Raw genomic sequence first — 23,080 nt, 5'->3', positions numbered from 1 at the left:
CGCACGTGTGCCCTGCTACAAGTGAAGCGCCATTTTGCCTGCGTGTGCACATGTTGGTGGAAGTGCCTCAATTCCGGGTTCGACGGGGATCAGCTTTGGTTCAAGCTAGGTTCCAGTGTACTTAAAAGGGGGGGGGGGGGTTCTTCTCATTTTGTCACCCTTTTTTGGTATTTGTGTCCGTGTGTGAGGCCTCGACCGTAGGAGTTATTTATTTATTATTGGTATTGTTTCCTTTCACATTGTTGTCATTGTAAATATTTGTATATGTTCATTAAATGTGTTCTTTTTGAAGAAACTATTCATGTAATTGTCGTGGGTTCGCGGATTAAACCCCCTTGTGTTGTCCTGGTGCAGTGATCCTGTGTATCTGTTCCATTCTCCATAATCCTGCCCGTTCCATTCAGAGTACTCCGCTGCCCGATGCCCTCCGCCATGCCCTTCGAGCACGTGTTGAAATCTCTGTCGATCAACGTGTCTGTCTCCTCGTAATAAGGAACCGCTCGGCTGTCCCAGGAGATTGGGCGGTGTTAACCACCTGGCTCCGAAAAATTTGAGTCTCAAACCCCGAGGGGTGGTGGGGGGGGGGAGGATAACCTTGAACCCTGACCACCCCCACGACAGTATATTTATATATTTTATTATTATTATTATTATTTTATTTATAAATATAGATATAGTTATTATTATTATTATTATTATTATTATTATTATTATTACATGTATATTTATCAATCATGGCTGTGATGGTGAAAGAGGGAGGGGGGAGGGAGAGAGGAAAGGGGGGGAGCAAGAAAGCGGGAAGAGCGACATCTCACCAAATGTTGTTATACACTCTGGGAGGTGGGTGGGAGTGAGGAAGGGGGGAGGGGGAGGACGTTTGGGAGGAGGTAAGCATGAGGAGAGGTGTTCTTAACCTACATTTGGAAGTGGGACTTGTGGAAGGAGGGTGGGGGTGCAGTACGGAATTGAACAAAATGGGGTATGTGTTAAAACAGCACGTTGATACAGCATGCGGAGAGTGCCAGGGTGGGAGCATTTAAAACCCATGTTATCTATCTGGCAAATACCTGCCTGCATGCATCCATGCTCACACATACAGTGACCTCTGTACCCCTATGTTGGGCTCACTCTGAATCTGATTCGTACATGCTACAGTCCCCTCAACAGAGGGGAGGGTGGGAGAGAATGGAGGGAGTGGGGAGGGGTTGGAGAAAGAGAGAGAGGGAGAGGGTTTGGAGGGAGAGATGTGGGAGAGAGAGCGGGATTGGTAGGGGTAACAGAGACAAAGGAAAGAGAGGGGGAAGGGGGGAGAGAGAGGAAGGGAGAGTGCAGAGTGGGAGAGGAGAGGGGAGGGTTCCAGCAGATATGCATTACTGCTAGTTTAACGTCCATCTGAGAGAGGGCACGCAAATTGTTGAATCACCCTGCCTGTGAAACACCGGGATGACAGTTTATAGCTGGGTCAGGATTCAAACCCAGGCAATACAGCTTGGAGTGAGCATGCAGATCTCTTGGTATCCTGCTGTGATGTGGTGATTCATTGCTTTGTAACAACTGAAAACTTGTGTTTTCGTCATTGTAATCATCTAATTTAATTTGTCTTCCTCACTCTGGTATTGCCATTGTAGCTTAAAGAGCACTTGTCAAGTGTCGTAAGAAAACCAGAAACTGTCCTCCCGACCAGATAAAGGCAGCAAGACATCAAGCATCATGTGCATGTTCACCACTTTGCCTCAAATTCTGGATGGCTTCCATGGGCCACATTGTGAAACCATCACCATATCGACGCAACACAAACCATTCATAGATTTGGCAGCAAATTAAATGGTGCAAAACGGACATGAAGAGTAATATAAGCAGACAACACGCACTTTGCATGCATGCAATGTCACAAAAGTTCACCACATGACCCTAGCAACACTTTGCTGTAGCGCATGCTCCCATGCCTGACCTGACCAAGCAAGCCGCTTCACCACACAATGCAGGCACACTGCCACTGAGCACCATGCACATTGGCCTACAACTTGCACCTGCTTGCCCACAAACTACATTATCACAAACATCCTGTGTCTTTGAAATCTTGAATTCTTCATTCTGCCCTCACTCACCCTTTCCAAGTGTAGCCCACCCTTTCCAGGTTATTGTGTTTTCCCCCTTCTCCATACACCCTTTTGTCCATTTTTTTTCTTCTATTTCTGCTTCATACTCGGTTTCCCCTTCCTCTTCATTCAGTCATCTTCTTCCTTTGTTTGAACTTGTGTCCAACTTGTTCATGCCTTGTGTTCTCCCCCTCCCCTTTCTCTTTCATTCTTCCCCTCATCCATTCTTCCTCCAAGTGCCCCCTCTGTAGTCTCTTTACTATAGTGTTGTTGTGTTTCACTGCTTTTCATTGTGTTTTAGGTCTGTTCTGTGTTGTGGCTCTTCCACAAGCCTCGGCTTTTTGTATATGAAGAAAACAAAAATAGAGCAATGCATTTGGTGAACAAGATGCCGATGCTGATCTTGGGCATGAAATGCAGCTTGAGCAATGTATTATCTTCATACCTTTCATCAAAAGGCAGACCGTTCTGTTTTGATACTGTTATCTGCAGCCGTGATGAACGAGTCACCAACTGGCAGCACAATCCTCCGGTTGAAATTTCAAATGGGAAATTCTGTTTCTGCAATTCAGGCCCAACAATTTGAATCAACATTGTGAGCAACAGGAGCTGTGTGTGAAATGAAGAGCTTTCAGCCGATTACACAAAGCCAAATAATCAATACACCCACCTAATTTTAACTTTTTTTTGCTTCTGTTACTGTTTAACAATGAGTCACAAAGCTCACCTTTATATGTGGAAATGTCAAAGGTAAATGTGAAAACTTGATGTCCTGCATGAATCTCTTCCTTTTATTGCTGTCTCAGATTTACTTCTCCTCGAAGCTTTCTCTTGTTTAAGGTAAAGTTTAGCAATTTGTAGCTAAGAGGACGATTATTTTATTCCACATGCCACAGAGACAGTTTGTGATGAGCAGACCTGCCATGCAATCCAGACTGAAAGTGCTTTGATTGCTACCTTCAACGCCATTTTGTTGATTGCGGCGGTTTGTAAGTGGGGAAAGGGGGGATTGAGGCACTTTCCATGAAACATCCAAAATGTCTGCATTTTAGTCAGTAGTACGCAGGCCTGATTTTTCCTTGTTGTTGACAATAGCTAGATGACTTTAACAACGAGATTGTCACTAAAATCTTCATGTGCTGTTTGGACCACTGAAACATTTCAGACTGCTCTCACATGGCACCTGCAACAAAAGTCTGATGGGATTTGAACAGCAATTTTCAAGTTTAATCTCAAAGCACCGAGATGGTAAGCTGCGATTTATTTTCGGGCCTGTACCTATCATCAGCTGCATTATTTCGGTCTTTTGGGGGAAACACATATCAGGTAATCATCTCTGCAAGTGAAACTTTGCAAAAAACGAAAACTTTAATGAATCCCCAGTGAAGCTTTACCTTTGTCCTCTTGTGGTTGAATGTATGTTGTTGAGGTGTAAGTCACGGCTTTTAAAAATCATCTCTGGAATTATCAATGCGATCACAATAATTTTGATTCTTTTTTTTTGCTTTTTCATCTCTTGGCGTGGCACCAAATCTTTCTGTAGCTCTTCAAATTGCCGTTGCTGTGGCATCCGATTGATGATACAATGCAAACTGCAAATCCTGCCAAATGACCTTGGAAAAGACCTGAAGAACCTCACCCGAAAGTTTTTTTCCGCTGAAACTTAACGCATCTTAAAAAGGTCTTGATGTTACAGTTTCAGCAACCTTCGCATTCACGGTTTCTAGAACAACCATTGACAATCTTTTTGGCCAATTTCTAGCCACATTCCAAATTGCCTGTACAGAACAAATGTACAGTGAACCACATTGCCTCCTTCGAACGATTTCTGGTCTGCAACCGCTGCATTGAAACTACACAAAAGTAACATGAGCCTCTAATGTGATTTATTTAAATGAGATCTCAGAAGGTTTAGGCAATAACCTTAATTTTCATCAGGTTGGTGCATTAGTGCAACCTGAACACTATTATCCATAAAATAACTTGTGTGATAACTCGGTTATATCTTTATCCTGGCTTTCCATCACTGTATTGACTGGTGGAAAGCACAGCGGAGAGTACAGAATCTACACTCGGATAATTTGAATTGCATAGTCGCAGAGTTTGATCTCCTCTTTAAATTGGATTAAATCATTTTAATCAGACTGGCCAAACCATCGATATCTCTTCGACGGTCTCAAGTCTGAAAGCAATTGCATTTCATCTTTTGGGATTAGAGGAATGAGGGGGTTGGGGTATGGGGGGATAGCCATCCCTGATCTTTTTGCAGCTAAATCCTTCTTCATTTTAAAAGATGATTTGATTAATTTTAAAAGACATTTTGTCATTATGATGTGTAGAAGTCATTTCAATATGCCTGGTGTTGGCTTAATGGTTAGGGTGGTGGGCTTGGGATCCTATGATCCTGAGTTCAAATCGCATTTGTCTGTTGAATTAATACCAGGTGGGGTTGACTCTGCCTGTCATCCTTCTGAGGTTGGCAAAATGAGTACCAGTTTGCTGGTATCCTGTGTCAGAGTGGTGGCCCATCCAGGATTGTGCCCAATAGCCCAGGAGACTGCTTAGGCAGCACCAATGCTCTGCACATAGTATGGTCCTGATGGATGGATGTAATTTCAATGGTATTTTGAATGTAAGATTAGTTAATGAATTAGCACCTTGAAGTTAGATTTGTAAGGCTTGGGTGTAATTCCATGGAATTTCTGAATTATTTTTAAATGGCTGATACTTTGCTTATTTTGTTTATTTTATAAGATATCACTTGTTCAAAGGACGTTCAGCCCATACTTGTCTTCCACCAAATCACTCATCCTCTGCAGTATTTTTATTGAAATTTCCTTTTCAAATACTAGGTTGGCATCAATACATGTCATTGAAGGAAAATGATTCACACGTTTGGAGGATCCATCAAAGTGATTGCACCATTAACCAAACCACTTGCCGCGCTTGCAAACACCGTGAACAGGTAATGATTCAACCATCTTGATGAAAATTACCCCAAAAAAACAGACATTCATGCAGCACTAGCACAGGCAGAACATTTTTTTTTTCAACCATGCCACGAGTTTGCATTATATCATGTTTTCACTTAAATTTCACAAATGTGCTAAACCATAACTGGGACAGGATAATGAGGTTGTGGATATGAGATCTGTAATTCTTGGGAATCTCTTCATTATGATACAACTTCCAGATTAATCTATGGTGACAGAGTGGCAACCCATCCAGGATTGTAACCCCAGAAAAAGAAACTGCTTTGGTAGAACCGATGCTTCGTTGAGCGCATGGTGCACAAGAAGAAAAAGAAAAATATAAAGAAGTCCTGTTATTGGGCAAAAACTGAGCAATTAAAACTAGTTTTGGCAAATGGAACAATCCCAGTCCACACAACTGAGTTTGAGAGCTGTATCGTTGAGGTTGCCATCCAGAGCATGGTTGATATCCCAGAAAGGCCAGCAATGGTTGTTTTATTTTTAGCCACTGCAAAGTAATTACTGTAAATTTTATTCCATTCTCAGCAAAAGCTAATCGGCACCCATTCAGCAGACGTAGTGGAAAGGTGAACGCATTGCAATGAGTAAAGCTCCCTATTTGCCCTGCAGTGAAGCAGCAGATCAATATAGTCGGACAGCAGAGAAAGAGCTGGTTCGGGGCATAATAAGGTCCAAGTGTTGCTTTCTGTGCTTATCTGGGTGCACAACAATTCCACTTAACGTTTCAGTGTAATGGCAGCTCTAAGGCAACTGAGCAAGGGTTGTATGATGATGTCACTGCAGCAATCAGGCATCTCTGGTTTATTGTTACATCTCCATTCAGCGGAAGATCATTGGAGCCAATAATGCTGAACGTGGGATCTAGTTCTTTGATGTCAGCTGCTTTCTCATGCTTTTCCTCTTGAGATATTGTTTCTCGTTTATTGGTTATTACTCCTTTCCTCCTTGTGTATGTCCATCCCACCATACTCTCTGGTAGTGTATGACTGGTATGAGTTTCCTACCCTTTGACATCGCTCCTCCATTAGCCTAAACCCTTGTATAAAAAGGTCTTGCATTGGATTTTTGTTTGATTCTCAGTTCTGAGCAGGTTGCTCAATGCAGTTGCATACAAGGAAGGTTCTTTGCAATAATAATAATTATTATTATTATTATTGTTATTATTATTACTAGTACGGGCCCGTAGGGGCGGACCCGTAGGTTCGTGCCCATAGGTGAGTGCCAGTATGTGCAGCCTCTCTCTCTCTCTCTCTCTCTCTCTCTCTCTCTCTCTCTCTCTCTCTCTCTCTCTCTCTCTCTCTCTCTCTCTCTCTCTCTCTCTCTCTCTCTCTCTCTCTCTCTCTCTCTCTCTCTCTCTCTCTCTCTCTCTCTCTCTCTCTCTCTCTCTCTCTCTCTCTCTCTCTCTCTCTCTCTCTCTCTCTCTCTCTCTCTCTCTCTCTCTCTCTCTCTCTCTCTCTCTCTCTCTCTCTCTCTCTCTCTCTCTCTCTCTCTCTCTCTCTCTCTCTCTCTCTCTCTCTCTCTCTCTCTCTCTCTCTCTCTCTCTCTCTCTCTCTCTCTCTCTCTCTCTCTCTCTCTCTCTCTCTCTCTCTCTCTCTCTCTCTCTCTCTCTCTCTCTCTCTCTCTCTCTCTCTCTCTCTCTCTCTCTCTCTCTCTCTCTCTCTCTCTCTCTCTCTCTCTCTCTCTCTCTCTCTCTCTCTCTCTCTCTCTCTCTCTCTCTCTCTCTCTCTCTCTCTCTCTCTCTCTCTCTCTCTCTCTCTCTCTCTCTCTCTCTCTCTCTCTCTCTCTCTCTCTCTCTCTCTCTCTCTCTCTCTCTCTCTCTCTCTCTCTCTCTCTCTCTCTCTCTCTCTCTCTCTCTCTCTCTCTCTCTCTCTCTCTCTCTCTCTCTCTCTCTCTCTCTCTCTTTCTCTCTTTCTCTCTTTCTCTCTTTCTCTCTTTCTCTCTTTCTCTCTTTCTCACCTCGAAAAGGCACATCTGTGGGTCCCCAGCAATATTCCTGGCAAGTTTCAATCGTGAAAAAGAAATAATAAAAAAATATATATATATATATAAATAAATAAACATTAATTGTGATGTCATTCGTGATGTCATAGCACGGTGTCCTGTCATTGGTCGACAGATAAATGGCCGTAACTTGGGAACCGCTCGTCCGATTAATGTCAAACCTTAAAAAGCACATCCGTGGGGCCCTGGCAATATTCCTGGCAAGTTTCATTCAGATCGGACCGTCAATCGTGCAAAAAAATAATAAAATGAATAAAAAAATAAACATTAATTGTGACGTCATTCGTGACGTCATAGCACCGTGTCTTGTCATTGGTCGACAGATAAATGGCCGTAACTTGGGAACCGCTCGTCCGATCGATATCAAACCTCGAAAAGGCAGATCCGCGGGTCCCTGGCAATATTCCTGGCAAGTTTCAATGAGATCGGACCGGCGGTCGTCAAGAAACAGCGGTCGCAGACAGACAGACAGACAGACAGACACACAGAGATTGCTGGAATTATAGATAGATATGTAGTGTTTGCTTTATGGTTAGGGTGGTGGGCTTGGAATCCTAGGATGCTGAATTCAAATCCCACTTGGCTGTTGAATTAATACCAGGTGGGGCTGACTGCCTGTCATCCTTCTGAGGTTGACAAAATGAGTGCCAGCTTCCTGGTATCCTGTGTTGGAGTGGTGCCCTATCCAGGATTGTGCCCAATAGTCAAGGAAACTGCTTAGGCAGCACCAACGCTCTACACAGAGTATGGTCCCAATGGATGGATGGATTCCTTTTGCAACACCAGGTACATCAGGCTGCCAAGACCGTTTCATTGGCTTAGGACCACAATTATGGACAAGTCATCACTCCAACAGAGGATATTCAGGTTGCTCACTTTCCCTGTGCTGGTATTCATTTTGCCAACCTTGTCAGGAGGGCAGGTTGAGTCAACCCCACCTGGTGTTGGTTAGGGCACAATAGGGGCTTGAACTCAGGACCTTATGATCTTCAGCCAGCCACTTTAACCATGACGCCACCACCAGGCTTCAAGGTCTTTGTAAAAGACTCACAAATTGAATACATCCAAGACTCATAAGATATTAGCATGTGAGAGAGGGAGAGAGGGCACCCACAGACATAGCCTACTCTTTGAAGAGTATGGAGGGAGGTGAGAATGCTAAGATTTGCAGAATTGTCTTTGACAATAATTGAAAAAAAAATGTCCTTTTTATAACACTTAGCTTATGACAGATGAAGGCAGCACACCTTGACTTGAAAAGTGTAGAAAACGATGTCATAATAGCTATTGCTCTCTGTTTGTCTGTCAAAGTGTCCGTTTTTGCACCTTTGTTTGTGCACGTGTGTGCATGTGTGTGTGTGTGTGTGTGTGTGTGTGTGTGTGTGTGTGTGTGTGTGTGTGTGTGTGTGTGTGTGTGTGTGTGTGTGTGTGTGTGTGTGTGTGTGTGTGTGTGTGTGTGTGTGTGTGTGTGTGTGTGTGTGTGTGTGTGTGTGTGTGCAGAGGGTAAAATCATTTATTCCTCTTCCTGCCACCGAATGTTAAAATCAATCTGCTGGCTGACATGACTTTTACCACATTGCCACTGTCATGCTGTATTCCTTCTTGATCTTTCAGTTTCTGCATGAAAGATTCTATATTTTTTGTACCTTGGTGGTTTTCAAACCCTTTGCACATGACATGTATTCAAATTTTCACAAGAGGATGAGTTAGACCGCATTGGGCTCTATTCACCAGTCAGAGGCACAGCTGTCATATTATCCGTCATCGATGTCGTTGGTTAAATACTTGGTGTTGGAACATGGGCATGCTTGTGGATGCTGAAGGAAGCAATGTTGCAATGAGTGTAGTTAGACCTAGTTCAGGAAGTCACAGTGCTTCACTGGCTGGCTATACCGATGGCACAGTAACTGAAAATATTTGCGGGGGGGGGGGAGAACATCCCCTCAAAACGTTTGGGGGGAGAACATCACTAGAATTAAGGAGACCAAGTGGTTTGGACAGAACAGTAGTACATGATGTGGAGGTGTGCATTCCACTCCACATTTGACATCCAATTGCAGGAGAGGCATGTGTAGATGAATGCAATGAAGGTGTAGGCATTATGTTGCACCCCAATATGATGGTGGTATCGAGTGGTGGTAAAGTTTTGAGAGCAATCATCTTTGGATTGTGAAGTTTGCCAGACCGGATGACAACACGTCAGCCAGAGAAAACGGTAACCCCTTTTTGTGACTGTTGGAAGTATGTATCCACCGACACACTAAGTACTGCACCCCCAGCAAATTATACTACCCTCACCCATGTGCTGCATACAAAAGAAGAAGAGAACAAGAAAAAGAAGAGCACACCAAGCTATTCAGAAGAAGAGGAAATAATTATATGCTGACTCAGAGGAAACTTTTTATAATGTACATAGACATGATGTGCTGCTGCTGGCCGAAGGCTTCAATGCAAAAGTAAGAAAACAGTAAGAGGCAATTAGATTCCTCAACTTGAAATAGTGTTAGTATCCAACACAGGTATCTTCAATGCAGCTGATAATCACAGACTATGCTTGGGAAAGGCAAAGGCAACTCAATTGGTTTAAAGAGAGCATGACCTCCTTGCAACAGCTGATCATGAAATGCAACAGTTTGTTTGCCAGATGTATGAAGACCCACTATCACAGTAACAAGCAGAGATATTTGGTGTTGATAAGAGCATTGATCCAAGAAGTGAGATGAGCAAAAATGCATGGTGCTAATTGAAGGTGAGAGAGAGAAAAAGAGAGATACCAGAAACTTCAGGAAGAAGGGTTTTTTATGGCTTGAGGTAAGAGACAGTATTCAACCAGTGAGCAGAAGAAGAAAAAGAATGACTGACAGCTATGTATAGGCTCAGAAAAAAAACTTTTTGTGCTGACAAATCCATTTCAAGATAGTTTTCTATTTTAGAAGCAGCTTTATGGAGAATACCTGCTTCTTCAGAACAGATCAGGGGACAATTTGAGGGGAATCGAGGGGAAACCACATCAATGCTCCCCAAGGCATGTGTGTACAAGTTGGTAAAGGAATAATTGATGTCTAATGGTTTGGCAGCCATATTGGATTTAAGAAAATATTTAATAATGTTCTGTCTTGAACCGCTTCATCAATTGATGTGAAACTTCACAATTGTGATCGAGTAGAGATGTGGAATACGTGTTTTAAATTTCAACTTGATCAGACACATGGTCTGGCAGCCAGAATTATATAATTTTTTTGATGTGGGTTTTATTTTTTGTTGTTTTTTTATTATTGAATAAGGTTCACTTGCCTATCCTGGATTGGTTTGAGGGTAGAGGAGCAGCAACTGAAATTCGAATCCTATCCAGGTTCCTCCTGATGCCTTCATCTTTTGTTTTTGCTTATTTAGGTTCCTTCTGGTTACTCCAATGCAGGACGACCTATTTGGTCTTCCATTTGATTTGATTTGAATTTATTTTATTCCCATTCTAAATTAAATTAAATATTTATATTAAAAAAGGTCATGGGTAAGGGTCAGGTGTTCAATCAAAGTGGGATGTCTTGGTACCCGGTCATCACTGCTCGCAGTTATAAAGTGGCAGTTCTAATTATGTCGCTTATTAATTCTGTAACACACCAGTACACAAACACCACTCAAAATACACCACACAAAAAATGTCCGAGTGAGGGTCTGCAATCTCTGATTGCTCTTTTTCTTGTTTTAAATGTTTTTATTCCTTGTAACTCCTGTGATGATGAGGATATTATATAATTTATGTATGGTGGAATGGAGGCAGAAGTCCCTGTCAATGGAAGTGTCGCAGTAGAAATAGAAGTCAAGAATGGTTTGTACCTTTGTCACAACACTCTGAATTATATTTAAATTTGGTGATTGATAGCTGTGAGAATGCTACTGACCTTTTGGGGTGGATGTGTTATACAAATGCAGTGGCAGTGGCAGGCTCGTGCGTGAAAGGACTATAAGACCATCAACACTGACAGTGACTGAATTATATTTGTTATTGATGCAACTGCTTTCCCCAATGGGTTAAGGCCCCTGGTTTGCATTTATCCTATGGAATTTGTAGAATGTAAAGCTCTCGACATTATTGGCATCTTAGTTGATGAACCTGAAGCACAATGGCTGTTGCTCTAACATCAGAGACAAGTGAAGGGTGATCTTGATACCTCTGCTCTCTCAGCCATCTGACCCTCCCATGCTCTTCCAGGCTAAATGAATTTTCTTTCCATAACCCCATCCTGGTTAAAGTTACAAAACCGGGGCTTATTCCTCTGTTCAATCTTTGTTTCTTTTTTTCTCCCATTTGTGGAAATATCTTCTTGAGGCTGTACGATCCCACTCTTCCCTCCAGAGCTTCAAGTTGTTGCTTCACCAACGTCTCACGGCATCTTACATCCCTGTCCGTGATCTTTTGTATCCCCATTAACCTTATCTAACCAACCCTCTTACTTTTATCTCTCTTTCTCGTTCTATTTCTCTTTCACTAATTTTGTATTTTTTTATAAAATGCAAAACAACAGATAACACCCGGACAATTCCTTTACCTTATCTACACTCTATTAACTTAATCAATCAATATTATCTCATCTCCTGATGATGGAGTCGAGAAGAGTTGGTAAAGCCATAACGATGTCCTTCAATCCATCAATCTCCTTCCTTTCGTCAGTCAGTGGATCCATCAACATTTTTGGGTTTATGCCTACTCCTCCAAGGCGGCTCAACGGATCATTTTGAAACTCGGCATGATGATTCATGACATCGATGTGGAAAAGCTAATGGGGCCCTTTTTAAATTTCTCTCCTAGTGGTGTGATAATTAGCAAATTAACTGAAAATGTAATCTCAGTTTGTATGTCAATCACATATTGGGAGATTCCGTCATCTTAGGAGTTGTTTTGTTGTTTTATGGAAACCTCTTAATTTAACCTCTTAATTACCCTGCCAGACGAGAGGGTATTGCAACCCGAAGACCCTTTAGAACCCAAAGACCCTTTAGAACCCAAAGACCCTTCAGAACATTAAGTCCCCGAAGTCCCTTTAACACCCCAAAGACCCTTTAAAAGACCTATAAGATCCTGAAGAACCGTAATACCCCTTAAATCCCCTAAAATACCCAAGACCCCAAAGACCTCAAGGCATCTAAGACCTTTAAAGACCCCCATAACCCTTTAAGACCTTTCAGACCCCAAAGACCCCGTTAGAAACTGACCTCTCCTCTTAAGACCCTTAAGACCCCAAAAACCATCAAGAACTTAAGACCCTCAAAGACCTTTAAAGACCCCTAATACTGTCTTTATTACCTAACGCAACCCGAATACGACTGCCTTCCATCAGAAGATGAGCGTCTGTCTCTCTTGGGACTATTCATTCTTATCTTCTATATATTAATCCCAATCTATAATTTTTCTTGTCTTCTCTATACTCATCGCAGGGGGATCGAACAAAACATGTGCATCATCTACAGTGTATATAATCTATATATAATGGAGCAAGTGTATGTGATTATGTAGGTGTATTGTTACGAATCTCGACAGTGTATGCAAAAATAAAAACTAAGACCCCGAAGACCTAAAAGACCCCGAGGACCTAAAATATGCATAGAACCCAAAATACCTATAGGACCCAAAAGACCCAACAGATCCAAAAGATACAACGAGACTATCACGGACCCGTGGAAATTCTGCATCATGTAAAATGTGACCAGCTCTTTAACCGCTCCCCCCACTCCTCACCCACACACAATCCCATGTCCTTAACCTGCCTCATAACTCTGACCTCTCTCTGTCCCCCCCACTCCCCCACCACCAGCACCATACCCACACTCTGTGCTCCCCTCCCCCTTTCTTCAAATCCTCAAATCCTCTCCCAATCCAATGTCCTCAACTCTCCACAACCCCACCCCCTCAAAAGCCTCAAACCCCTCAAACCCAACGCTGTCCTCTCTCTGCCTTCCCTCCCCAAAGCCAACTCTATCATCCTCTCCCCCTTTCTTCTTCAAGTCCTCAAATGACCTAAACCCCAAGTACTCAATTCCCAATCAAACGCCAAGTCCTCAACCCCCGCCCCTTCCCAACGTCTCAATCTCCCTCTTCCAACTCCATGCACCCTCACCCCTCCCAATTTCTTCGTGTTCTTAAACAACATTACACAAACATACACAGGGAACTTTGGTGCATGAGAAGGCCATTCGGCCTATCATGCCTGCGTTGTTCCTGTTCCCGTTTATTAATAGCAATATTAAAAGTAAATAAAGATGGAATGTTAAATTCACAATTAATTCCCCCTTTCGTCCCTTATCCTCACTATAATTAACGGACCGGTGTTTGTGTGTTTGTTTATTTGTTTGTAGCGCTACTCCTCCTTTAGTTGTGGGCCAATTCCATTCCGACTTTCTACATAGGATCAGCATGACCACATTTAATGTACAGGGGTGTTTTTAGCTTTGCCTGTGGTCTTGATGGGAGGGGGGGGACGCAAATTCTCTATGTAAATGTGTATGGTGTCGTGCCACCTCCAGGTGAGGGAGGATATTACAAAGTTTCCACCATTGACAGTGCAGTATTCCTGTCCCCACGTTTTCCAGTGCAGTGAGGTGTTTTGAATTATAAGCAGTAGGAATGTTTTTACTTCATGTACAGAACTTCAAAGATTTTTTTTCTTCTTTTTTGTCTACACAGAGCTGTCAGTTGCCTATACACCGCCCAAATAAAGGTATGCGTCAGAAGAACGTTTTGCATGCTGAGAACAAGATCACCTATCGGACAGGTACTCTACTCATTTAATCAATAACTTACACATTTTATGCTTCAATAATGGTCGAAAAATGTGGAAGTTGATAACAAAGTTGATAACAAATTATGCTTCGGATGATTGTCTTGCTTAAAGTCAAATCCCTGTCGCAGGAGTCTTGTTCCTGAAGGATTGTGTGATGGAGAACAATACACCTGTACTAATCAGCATTCAGGGAACAGCCCGGATCCTCAACCGGATCCTTTTCACTTGCACTGATCCTCAACCACCCTTCACTGCAGAGGGAACTTACGATGATACCGTTCTCCATTCTACAGTTGAACAAACTTTGATCATCGCTAAATATTTTGAACTTTGATTACTCTTCAAAGTAGACACTTCCAGCTTTGCTTATCACACTGATTATGGATCGATGCCCATGTCACTGTTTTGGCTTATTTAGCTCTTCTCTGTTTTGAGCCGATACACACAAGCAATGAGACTACTTTGTTGGAAGGGCGACCCTGACTGTTCTCGAAGTTATAACATTGACATCCATATTTATAACCAGGTCAATTGGCAATACAGTACGTGGACAAATATTGTCAATCACCTGGCTGTAAGTACAGATGCCATCATATTTCACGTGAATAACACACCCTGAGATACTTCACGTCATTATTGGAGTTTCCCTTTCCACTGCAAGTGTGTTCATTACAGGAAGAGTCTCATTCAGGGCAGACAGCTCTTGCTAAGATATAAAATCACATAAATTTTCTCATCGAGTTTCTTTCATCGAGCAAAACTTTGATTTTGACAATATTTCAGTATCAGGAACCTTCACAGAATTTTTATTTCTTAAAATCCAGCCTGTGATTGCTTCATTGCATCATTTTCTGAAGGCACAGCTGTGCTGGTGATGTACAGATGTCCCCGTTACTAGGTATCTGGTATTCATTTTGCCAACCTCAGAAGGATGACAATCTGAGTAATCCCTACCTTGTGTTAATTCAACAGCACAATAGAGACTTGAACTTAAGACCCGAAGAACTAAAGCCAGCCAGCCACATTAACCATTAAGCCAACACCAGGCTTATCCAATGTGATGAGATGCTGATTGTGTTCAATATAAGGAACATGTCTTGACGACATTGAGTAGAGGTCCCATACATATTCCATCTCATATTACTTAAGGATAGCTTTCTAATTGAATTTTTGATTCTGTCTACATTCTTATAAATATCCCCCATGGGGTGGTAATGCGTGGTTCCATCTAGTGGTTTCCAGGTGGTGGATTGCTCTTCTTTCTGCAATCAGAATGGAGGAGTGTAAGGCTATATATAACTACTGCCAGCCAAATTACTTGCATTTTCATTAAAACCACGTAGTTTTTCAGCATGGGGAAATCCAATAGAAACGCGAAATTAATGACGCCACTACATCACCCTGAATGATTAAACAATAGAGATGGATTTTGCAGTCCTTCTGGTGAATTAATAGTTAAAGAAGAAATAGTCGGTTGGAATTTGGAGTTTTGTAAGAAACTCATTTGTTTATGTGCGGTCGTTTTTGTATTTCTCTCATTCCTGTCCCAAAGCCTAGTGTTTGCTTAATGGTGAAGGTGGCTGGCTTGAAATCTTAGGGTCTTCAGTTTGAGCCCCTGTCATTTCGTTGAACCAACACCAGGTGGGTTGATTCAGCCTGCCATCCTTCTGACCTACACACACACACACACACACACACACACACACACACACACACACACACACACACACACACACACACACACACACACACACACACACACACACACACACACACACACATTTAAACTAATTATAAGTCAGAATGGTATTATTGAAGGGGGTCATGATTATGCAGATTTAGTTGAGTAATGGTTATCGAGTGTCTATTCCGAATCTGGGAGGTTGGTGGTTTAAATCCCAGCTGAGTCATACCAAAAACTTTTAAAATGGTATTCGCTTTTTCCTTGCTTGATACTCAACATTTAAAAATAAAAGTAGAGCACACGGACAAACAATCATAAGCTAGGGTTTCATGCACCTAATGGCACCTCCTGCATTGAAGGTCCTTGTGAGGGAACCCATCCAAAGTGAACCCAACAAATTCATTGGAGCTTTATGTAGCAGTTTCTGATTGGGTGGATATGGGAAATGCAGTTAATGTACTATTTCTTGACTGTCAGAAGGAAATTGATAAGGTACCACTTAAAAGACTGCTAGCGAAGGTTAGGCCTTGCGGAATGGCTGATGGAGTAGTTAACTGGATTGGAAACTGCCTCATTGATAGGAAGCAAAGAGTGGCTGTGAGTAGGAGGATGGAAGTAGTGCGGTACCTCATGGATCAATACAAGGACCATTATTATTGAGAACTAGCAAATACAACCTGTCGCATCGTGGACGAGAATGTTAGGAAGGGGTGGGGGAGAAAGAAGGAGGGAAGGGAGGGATAGGGAGGGGAGGGAGAAAGTAGGTTGGGGAGGGGGAGATGGTATGGGGAGGGACAGAGAGGTTGGAGAGAGAAATGAAGGGGGTAGCAAGGAGGGGTGGGGAAACTAGGAGGGGTTGAGGAAAGGGGAGCTAGGAAGTGGGGAAGAGCGAGGAAAAGGGAGGGGAAGCAGAGAGAGATGCCTCACCAAACATCGCTATACACTTGGGAGGGGGGTGAGAGTGAGGAGAACGTGGGAGAGAGGAGAGGGGAAGCGGGAATGGTGTTTGGGAGGAGGTAAGCATGAAGTGAGGAGGGTCTGGGCTTGCATTTTGTTGGGGGGCTTGAGGTGGAAATGGGGGGAAGGGTTCTCGACGTGCGTTTAGTAGTGGGACTTGTGGAGAAAGGGGAGGGGGTAGTACAGGATTGAACAAAATGGTGAACGTTAAAACAACATGTGAATACAGCACATCGAGACTGCCCGGAGATGTACATGTAGGTCGAGGGGGGAGGGGGTTTGGGAGGAGGTACAATAAGTGTAAGGGGAAAGGGAGGAAAACTGAAAACCAGACATAATCTGCCTAACAGAAACTTTCCTCCCTCAAGACGTCTCTGACTCCCAAGTATCTCTCCCTGGATACTCCCTCCTCCGGTATGACAGACCTGAGCCTCGTCCTGGTGGAGGAGTTGTTCTCTCATCAAAGACTCTATTCCTCACTCTCCATGCACTGCCCTAACCCCCCCCCCACACCCCCAATAATGCCTGTGGCTACGGATTCCCCTCCACTCCCACCTCATGTTTATATGTGAACCGTACCATCCACCAAACAGTGATGACTCCTCACCATCCGAAAACATGGACCAACTTCTATCTTCTCATCCAGACACTCTCGTCCTCACATGTGGTGACTTCAATTGTCATCATGCAAGTTGGCTAGGTGTGGGTACCTCTCTCATCTGTCATGGTAATTCAGCAAAAGCTTTCTGTGACTCATTGGGACTGACTCAATCGGTCAATTCCCCCACCCGGATCTCGACCAATTCTGGATCTGAACTCTATCTCTTCTGGAACTCTATCTCTTCTGGATCTGAACTCTATCTCTTCTGGATCTGATTTTGACGAATTTCCCTAAAAAATATCTGTTCCTCCTTCGCTCCAATCGGTTCTTCTGACCACGTGCTTGTCAAAGTGGACATCTCTCTGGCTGTTATCAGAGAACCACATCACCACCGTCGAGTCTGGCATTTCACTAAAGCCGACTGGCAGGGTCTCCGAGCAGCCATCCAACTTCGAGACTGGTCTCCCTTCGCTACTTTCTCCAACATCAACTCATCCTGGGAATTCTTTCAAAGAAACTTGCGCTCCCTCATGCACAAATTTATCCCCTCTCGGCTTCAGTTGTCCTACCCTTCCTCCCGCCCTTGGTTTACTGAAGCTTGTGATGAGGCAGTTGTCCTGAAACAATCTGCCTTTGCCTCATGGAAAGCAAACCCAACTGAGGGTAATCTCAGTTCCTTCCATAAAGCTCGGAACAAGTGTGTGTCTACCCTCAGGAGAGCCAGAAAACAACGTCTTTCAAAGCTCAAGTCTGAACTCTCAAAACTCTCTCCCTCTTCCAAATCCTGGTGGCATCGAATCAAATCTGTTTCTGGTGCATGTCCCCTCCCTTACCTCAAATGGCTGCACTGCTGACTCGGCACGTGAAAAGGCTGAATACTTAAACTCGGCGATTGCATCAAAATCTTTTGTCCAAAACCCATCGCTTTCTGAACCCAACTTACCCAGTTGCACCCAACTGTCCCTGGACTCTGTGTCCTTTTCTTCTGACAAGGTGGAGAGCTTTCTGTCAAACCTCGACTCAGATTCTACAACCGGTCCAGACGGCATCAGCCCACGTGTCCCAAAAAACCTGCTCCTCTGCTCTTGCTCACCCTTTCTCTGTTCTATTCACCCTCTCATTTGCTCAAGGTCATCTGCCACCTGCTTGGAAATCAGCAAACATTACCACCCTGCATTAAAAAGGTGCAAAAACAGATTTTTTTCAACTACAGACCAATCAGCCTTCTGCCAATCATCAGCAAGGTTATAGAATCTATCATCGCTTCAGACATTAGATCCTTCCTCTTCTCCAATGGCTTGATTTGCGATCATCAATTTGGTTTCAAACCAGGTCACTCTATTCTGGATATGCTGCTTCTGCTCTCCCAACAATGGATGGAGGTACTCAATGCCGGACATGAAATGAGAGCCATATCCCGAGACATATCGCATGCTTTTGATACGGTCTGGCACCCTGCTATGCTCAACAAACTCTTCCTATGGTGTCCAAGGCCATCTCAACTCATGGCCCGCAGACTTCCTCTCCTGTCGCAGTCAATGTGTGGCCCTAAATTGAGTTATTTCATCCCCTCTTCCTGTCCCGGCTGGAGTTCCTCAAGGCAGCGTTCTGAGCCCTGTTCTTTTTCTGGTTTTCATCAATGACCTCTCCGACTCTCTGGAAAATCCTCTTCATCACTTTGCTGATGACTCCACCCTCTGCCATACCATCTGTCATCCCTCAGACCGGAAAGCAGCAGCTTCTTCGCTCACTGCTCATCTGGATAAAATCAAAAACTGTTCCAACACGTGGAACATGTCTTTCAATCCGGACAAATCTCACACTCTCACTATGTCTCTCCGAAAGGACCATTTAGAACCCCCCCCCCATCTACTTTCTCAACAATCCTCTTGAAGAAGTCCTTTCTTTCAAGCTTCTGGGTCTCACGATTTGCCATGATCTTTCCTGGGAAAGCAACATTTCCAACCTGCCCTCCAAAGCCAGTCGCCGACTGGGAATCCTCCATTGTGCAAAGTCCTTCCTTGGCCCACCTGAGCTCCTGACCACATACAAAGCTTTCGTCCACAGCCTGATGGAGCACTGCTCTCCCCTCTGGGCTGGTGCTCCTGCCTCCCACCTTTCTCGGCTTCACGCTGTGGAAACCAAGGCATTTCGGATCATTGGCATCTCCCGAGATGAGGCTGAGTCTTTGGGCCTTTCACTCTCTCACTCCAGGCAGGTCAGTGGTCTTTCTGTCTTCTACCGTCTCCTCTCCAGTCTCGCCCCCTCCTGCTCTTTCTGTGGTTTGTCCCCACCGCATTTCCACAGGGTACTCAAGGTCCGCCAACAACTCCTTTCTGGTAAAACTACCAAAATCACAAATCACTGCTCACCTTCACTCTTTCATTCTCTTTTTTCCCACCTTTGGAATGAACTCTCTCACTCTGTTCAATCCCATTCTTCCCTCCAGACCTTCAAAACATCTGTTCACCACCACCTCTTATCGTCCTCCATCCAAATCCTTGATCTTTTCTACCCCCGTTAATCCACCCCAAACCCACCTCCTTCAAATTCCCTCCTTTCCTTCCTGAAAATCCCTTTTATGTCCATCTTGTATACCCCATATTCCCCACCCCATCCCTCTCCCTTCCACAGATCGCCTAATGTCTCTGTTCGCCACTGTTTTGTCCTTCCCACCCCCGCCCCTCTTGTCTCATGCCCCCCTTGTTGTGCCTTCTGCGTTAGTTCTCATACGAGCCTCGACAAGTATACAAAAATAAATAAATAAATAAATAAATAAAAGCAGCATGATGGGAAGGCAGCATGAGGGTAAGGGAAGACAGCTTGAGGGGAAGGGAAGGCAGCATGAGGGGAAGAGAAGGCAGCATGAGGGGAAGGGGAGGTGACGTGAGGGGTGGGGAAAGGAAGGCAGTGTGAGAGGAGGGGAAGGGTGATAGAACGTGCCCAAACAACATTTTCTTTTTAACCATCAGGTTCTATATAAAACCGGACAGGAGAATTTAACAGGACGGTGGAGAGAAAATGAGAGAGGGGTTGATGAGAGAGATAGGAAGAGGGGTGAGAGAGGGAGGTGGGAGTGAGGGCAGGGAGATTGAGGAGCGGGAGAGGGGTGATTCTGGCAGATGCGACGTGCAGTTCAATGTCCATCTGAGAGACATCACACACATTGATGAATCACACTGCCTATGAAACACCAGAATGACAGTTTATAGCTATGTCTGGATTCAAATGCAGGTTAGACAGTGTAAAGCAAGTGTGTATGCCTGTTGGATATCTTGCTGTCTAGTGACGAATCATTGCTTTGTAACAACTGAAAACATTTTTTACTCATTGTAATCATCTAAATTATTTTGCCTTCCTAACTCCAGAGATGTCCCTATGGAGAACCACACTGCAGGATTGCCATGGACGCTTGTAGAGTTCGAAGCTTGAAGAGCACTCCAAGCTAACGCTCCAACAAAAACGTTGAAGAAACTTTTTAAAATGAAACGTTTAATAATTATCTCCACCACCGAAGGTGAAGGAGGTTATATTTTCACCCCAACCTGTCTGGTTGTTTGTTTTTTTCTGTTTGTCTGTCTGTCTCTTTCTGTCTGTGTGCAGAATATCTCAAAACGTTGTGGACAGATCTGGATGATATCTGGTGGGCAGGTTGGGTGTTTGACAAGGACAAACTGATTAAATTTTTGTGAAGATCCAAATCCGCATCCGGATCCGATAATGTCTTCAGTGATTCTTCACCATTGATAGATGTGGCTAAAAACGATATATTTATTGGACCTAATATGTTCTATTGAATGAGGCATTGCACGGTGGAGGTATGTGCTTTACTGAATGCCCTTCTAGCTTTATATGTATTTATTTTTTGTCAAAGTGACGGGTTGTATAATGAAACAGGATTGTACAAAAAGGGGAAACATTGAAATTAAATTGCATATTTTCAGCGAGCAAGGCACCGCCCGACAATGCGGGGTGAAAGGCAAGCAAGTAGGACCTGAACCTTGTTCAAGTCCATCGACATATACAGTGACAGTACGAATACTTTTGCCATGTATGACCATGGCTTGGAAACAAAAAACCAATCAGCTTGTGTAGCACTTGCCAAGTGGATTAAGCACTCAATCAAGCACTGCAATGAAATGGTTGATAAGGAACAGCTGGCTTAGCAAGCGATTATTGATTGCCGATTGGGCATTTAAGCACCATGCACCCGGAGACGCCCAGAATTTCAAGCAATGTTTGAAATGGACAAATGATCACTTTTGTTTTTTTGTTTTTTTAGCAGCCAGAACTGCTGCTCAAGTCAATTAAGAGTTTAAATTTTGAAATTTGGTTCAGATTAAGAGATTGTAGAGGTTATGTCATGTGCAGAAATGAAATAATGCCACAAACGCTGGTATCTCCTGACACTTATAAGCATCGCAATGTATCCTGTGATTCATACATATGATGATCAGGCATTCGATGATATGAGTGAGTTAATTAAAAAAAGAAAAATTATCATTAAGAAACCATTGCGGCCTGTTCCAAGTCAAGGCATTGTTGAGCAGGCCAAAAAAATGGTGAAATAAGACCCCGGTGAGGGACAGAAAGGTGGCCAAGGATGAGCCTTGATAAAGGGTGTAGATAAGGCTGGGAATTATCTTCAAAATGGGTGTTTTAGTTCATGCAAATACCCAATTTCATTGATACTCCCCCTTGGATTTCCATTAGTATACATGCAAAGTTCCAGGCCGCTAGTTTTCATGGTTTTTTTGGTTATGGAGGAGAGACATACACACTGACTGACACACATTGACATTTATTTTTTTATAGATTTACATCAATGTTTTGGATCATGGGGTTAAGAATTGGCTTCCCATATTTGCAGATGACATGAAGCTTGGAGGTAAGGTAGATACCAAGGGAGAGGGGTGGTGATCCAATTTAGGAAATTCCAGATACTTTCACAGGTTGGGAAAATAATCACATGAAGTTTAACATTTGGCAACAACCTGATGTTTCTTCACTTTTTAACACTGTGAACCATCCTGACATCTTCCTTATAAATACACTAGTGTAGATCGGTTCGCTATGCTTACCTCTCCACACGTCGTTGCAGATATTGACCTCACAGATTTGCTGTGTTGTCATGATTTTCACCAATCATAATAAAAACATTTATTTTGTACAAATTTCTTTCTAATATTGGTGATATTACATTTCTTTGAAATTTATTTGGATAATGAAAAGGTCCAAGTGGTCTAAATGGTCAAGGGTCTAAGCTGTCTAATTTGTCTGAAGGATGGAAGAGGTCTAAATGTTGTTAAAGTCTAAGGGGTCTTCAGGGTCTTTTGGGTCCTCAATGACATTTGGATCTTCAGGGTCTTTTGGGTATAAAGGGTTTTCAACAGTCGAAGGGGTCTCAGCAGTCTCAAGCACCAAAACGTACATTCCAATCATATGGAATGAATAGATGTATGAGTGTAAAGTCAGGATGCAATTCCCCTTCAAACAGCATGTAATTAATAGACATACTTGCAGTCTACAACCAACGTTCAAACAGGATGTGATTAATCGGCACATAGTCTTCACAGACTGACTGCTTCCCAGATGGCTTGTCGGCTTCACTGACTGACTCACGGCCTCACGGACCATGCTTTTCCATATATATATATATATATATATATATATATATATATATATATATATATATATATATATATATATATATACACATACATATACATGTCGATTTTTTAAATACATAACAGTTACGATATCTAATATGTACAGCTCATTCTAACCACTGACTGGCTGACTGACTCACTCACTGACCAATATTAAAGATCGGTACCTTCCAGGTGATGTAGAAGGCTGAAATTTTGCGTGCCGATGGACGTCGAAGCCAAAATACCGGGAAAAATCACAGAACCATTAGAAAACATCTGTAAATGAAAATATAAATCAATGAAAATAAATAAACA

The 23,080-nt window shown here is 43.1% G+C and overlaps 2 long non-coding RNA genes across 3 annotated transcripts in view; one reads left to right on the top strand and one right to left on the bottom strand.

The window, feature by feature from the left end:
• The window catches only part of LOC147028701 (uncharacterized), a 33,731-nt gene extending 11,481 nt beyond the window's left edge, over positions 1 to 22,250 (top strand). The window contains exons 2-3 of the long non-coding RNA XR_015056937.1: positions 13,776 to 13,863; positions 20,483 to 22,250. This is a non-coding gene — a long non-coding RNA (uncharacterized LOC147028701). The remainder of the gene's footprint in view (positions 1 to 13,775; positions 13,864 to 20,482) is intronic.
• Positions 1 to 23,080, bottom strand: part of LOC147028700 (uncharacterized) — a 290,211-nt gene that overhangs the window by 124,400 nt on the left and 142,731 nt on the right. The window lies entirely within an intron of this gene.

The sequence above is a fragment of the Eptatretus burgeri genome, chromosome 4 (assembly GCF_056783735.1).
Source record: "Eptatretus burgeri isolate ZD-2024b chromosome 4, Ebu_testis_v1, whole genome shotgun sequence".
NCBI classification, from domain to species: Eukaryota; Metazoa; Chordata; class Myxini; order Myxiniformes; family Myxinidae; genus Eptatretus; species Eptatretus burgeri.
The sequence above is the reverse complement of the archived record's forward strand: the minus strand, read 5'-3'. Positions and strand labels throughout refer to the sequence as shown.